The sequence below is a fragment of the Octopus bimaculoides genome, chromosome 8, assembly GCF_001194135.2.
Source record: "Octopus bimaculoides isolate UCB-OBI-ISO-001 chromosome 8, ASM119413v2, whole genome shotgun sequence".
NCBI classification, from domain to species: domain Eukaryota; kingdom Metazoa; phylum Mollusca; class Cephalopoda; order Octopoda; family Octopodidae; genus Octopus; species Octopus bimaculoides.
In genome coordinates this window covers 89427131-89431487 of record NC_068988.1, presented here as the reverse complement: position 1 = coordinate 89431487, position 4357 = coordinate 89427131, and positions in this window count along the sequence as shown.

Here is a 4357-nt window from a genome sequence, read left to right as displayed (position 1 = left end):
TATATATATATATATATATCGCTGTGCCCCACCCTTTCGTCATGAATGACCATGGGATTGCACCTACAAAGTTACCCTCCCAGGCACAAGTCCGGGCGAGGTTGTTTATAGAAGACCAGCAGTCGCCCATGCATACTAGCCTCCCCTCTCCAAGAGAAAGGCAAAGGCCGATACGGCTTGGAATCTGTGACATCGCAATTCATGTCTAGAGCTGAGTGAACTGGAGTAACGTAAAATAAAGTGTCTTGCTCAAGAACACAACACACAGCCCGGTCCGCGATTCGAACTCACAACCTCACGATCGTAATCTCGACGCTCTAACCATTGATCCATGCACCTTCACTATATATGCGCTTTAACTTCAATATATATATATGTATATGTATACATATGTGTATTGAGTGAGAGAGTTAGTATGTGAAAGCACGTGGTTGGATGTATAAAAACAAATGTCTTCTGTAGTTTTTTCATTCTATTTTGTTTTATATATATATATATATATATATATATATACAAAGACGTGCACTCACACACAGATATACCCCCCCCACACACAAACACATCACACACGTATATATATATATATATATATATATATATATATATATATATATATATATATATTTATATTTACGACATACGTGTATCCAAAACACCTTTAGCAACGCAGGTGAAGAATTAATTCAAATAATTATAGTGACATCAATGAATGGAAACAGAGAGAAAACATATTTTATTAATTTACGTACATTGTTTAAAGCGCACTTAACATTTCGGGGAAATTACACTTCCCAAATACAAGAAAGAAAACAAGCAAGGAAACTAAAGAAATTTTTTGATATTGGCAACCCATTTCAGAATGTTGCACCAAATATTTTGTGAATCAGCACTTATTGTAGTTGTTTGCTGCTTCAAATGGATAGCATCTACAGCAGCATGCAAAGTGATATGACAAGAGCTGTTGTAGTAGTTAATGTGTCATGAGAAGTCAGTATGTGTTTCTAATGCAATACTTTATGTGGTAATTTACCTCTATTCTACGGTTGGACCTTGCTGATGATAGTTGAAACAGGCAGGACAAGCGCTAAGGTTTGAAATCGAGAAATGATCCAGTGAACGTCGAGATTATGATGAGACTCAGGTTCATTTGTTTAAATAATGTAACAGATCTATATCTGCTTATAATGCTGTATTAAGATTTCTGTAGTTGAAAACCTTGGCCAAGCTTCGTTGATGTCTTGGATCTGAAAACTTGCTTTGCCTGACTGTCAGTTAAACCGCTGTGATTATTGGTAAAGGCAAGAAGTTTCTTTCTTTTATCGAAAAGATACGGGTAGAATATTTAGAGCTAATGCTTTTAAAATCCAGATGTGAATGAGATAGGATGGAAAAAGACGCGTCTTTACAGAGGAGTTAGAAGATGAATCCTTTTAGTCTATCAAGTGAGGATTGAATTCCTGGTTAATAGTGGATGGATTAGCTTCTCGTGATGATTGAAGGTAAGGAGAACAAACCATCAACAATAGAGCCAAGAATTTTAAGCATCCTACCTGCTATCATAGTAGATCCAATCTCAAAATTCAACCTATTACCTGTAGCCCTAACACATCTCTTTATAAGGTATCTTAGGTCTTCTCACAGTTCCTGAAACCTCTTCCACGCGCAAATAAACCCATTCAAAGGCTTCATCTCTTCCTTCAGCATTTTCGCAAATACAGTAGGTATGCTTTCAGACTCAATGGAGAGTCATTATAGTCAATTGGCCAAGTCCAGCGGTCGCATTTCAGAGTAGTAGGCCGATAATCCGACTTCCTTATACTTCTAGCAATGTTGATTCATTTCACATACTCCATCAGTTCACAGTCCCATTTTCCATGAAAACTGTCCTTCAAGAATTTCACCGCGTATTACTTTTATTTTCATGATTGTTTTATCCGTGTTTTATTCCTGTTCTCTTTGCTAATTCATTATGTTTATTTCATGCTTATATTTATTCCTAATTTATTATTCCTGGTGCGGTTTTCTTTTTGGTTATGGTCTTTCGTAAGTATGTACATCCTGAATGTGGATTTTATTTAATTATTCATTTATTGATTTAATTATTTATTTACCTTTCTGACGTCCCATCAATCTTTCTATTTATTTGGAATCGTTTGTATTCATCCTGTTCTCCCTAAGGGCCACTGTTGGCCATAATCTCGTCTCTTATTTTCGTGCGTTCATTGTCAGTGGCGGTGAAAATTCTCTCCGTGTTTTACAATTGGTCTCTGCGCATGCCACTAGTAGTATTGCTGCTGCTGCTGCCCCGCCGTTATTGGCACCACTCTTGATCTTGAGACAAACAGAGGAATAGTATTTTTTGCAAAAATTAGAATGTAAAAAATAACATTATATATATATTGTTCAGATTATTGATTAGGTGATTTTCTAAAAATCAATGAACTAGGTATTCATATAAGTGCCACTTAATCAAAGGTTAAAGAATCTACATGTCAAAAATAAATCGAAAATTTGTTTCATTCTTCTGTCACATTTTCTTGGTTTATTTCAATTGTTTGAAGATTTAAATGTCATAAACAGATGACAAGAATGAATCTTCTTTGACGATATATCAAAGTCGTAAAATATTGATGTTATTTTGCATTAAAACGAGAGATCACTGTGTAAACAGAAATGAAAATAACGACTTTGAACATTAGGAAAATGTCATGTTTGACACAGAAACTAAATAGTAAAGCAAAGAGGAGCTATTGAGTTTTAAAGGGAATATCTTAAATATTAAATCAAGTAAAATTAAAAAGAAATTTATAGGGCTTTAAAGGCAAGTGTTAGATACTAAATCAACTAAAACAGAGAAATTGTGGAGGCTTTAAAGGGAAAATTTTAAATATTATATGAAGGAAAGCGAAAAGAAATTGCTGGGGTTTCTAAGGGTAACTATTAAGTATGGAATCCACTAAAGCAAAAAAAAAAAATTAAAAAAATAAAAAGAAATTGGTGTTTCAAAGGGAATATCTTAAATATTAAATCCAGTTATGGAAAATGAAATTGTTGGATTTCAGGGGAAAATATTAAATATGTTATCAACTAAAGAAAATAATGATTGTTAGGGTTTTAAAGTGAATATGTTAAATATGAAATCAACTACGATCCAACAATAATACTTGTTCAATATGAAAATGGTGTTTCAATGTAAAAATTGAAAGGCAATCTTTGTAATTTTAATTTAAAAAAGAGTAATAATGACTTGGACGTTTGTTCAATGTTTCATTAACACATCAGATTAGCTAATGATACGAAGCATAGAATCAACAATGATCTAATGTTTGTTCAATATTTGCGTTAAGTTCGTTCCAACATAGCTGATCCAGCATAAAGTTTAGTTAACAGGAAATTTAAAAATTCCAATACGAAATATTTTCATATTGAGATAGAATGTCCATTGGTTGTACATTGTAGAATTATTTCTGACAGGTGATTGCAGAAAAAAGGAATTATGGAATTTGGAATGTAAAGTTATAGGGTCACCAAAGGACGTAAATTGCAACTCCAGGACGGCAGTGTGCTCTTTTTGATCTTCCGCCTTTCCCTTTGCTACTAATATAGAGTCTGTTCCTTGGAGTATGGTTGTTTTTGTGACAGCTTTACACATGCACTCTTACCACAAACATCTGTCCATTTCTTACTGCTCATATTGTATCATCTTAAGCTCACATTAAACCTAAAGTTTATTCATCCTCTCAAGATACATCGGTTATCTGAAATTCACGCTTTACAAATAACTATACTGATAGTTGTTTTCCAGTAGCCGTCGACTGGCAACAATTGAAGTTCATCGTTAATGGTACAATATTACCAGCCACGCAGGGTCTACGTAACCCACGCCCAACGCTTCCTCATGACATTTGAAAACTAGAAAGAAAGGAAAGGAAACCAACTCAGAAGGATCTAGGCTAAGTAAATGCTTATAAAAGAAAGTATACAACCATATGTACAACTTCCCCAGAACGTACATAGTTATATAAAATCATAAACATATATGTATAATGAGTATGACAGTCGAGTAGATCGATATATATAGAGGTACAAAGCCAGTGAGACATACGTTACGAATAAAGACACGTTAGAGGAATTTGCCTGATGGATTAAACATAAAATAGCTGACTGAAAAAAAAAAATCGGCCATCAATAATAAAAAGTATTAGTGAATCACTAATATATATTTTTGATGTATGTATAGAATTTCTGAGTAATTTAAATAGAATGATTAATTGGGAGTGACTGATGGGATAGCAGACATATATTAAATGCCTGTTTATTGAAATAAGTTCGTATATATATATATATATATATATAT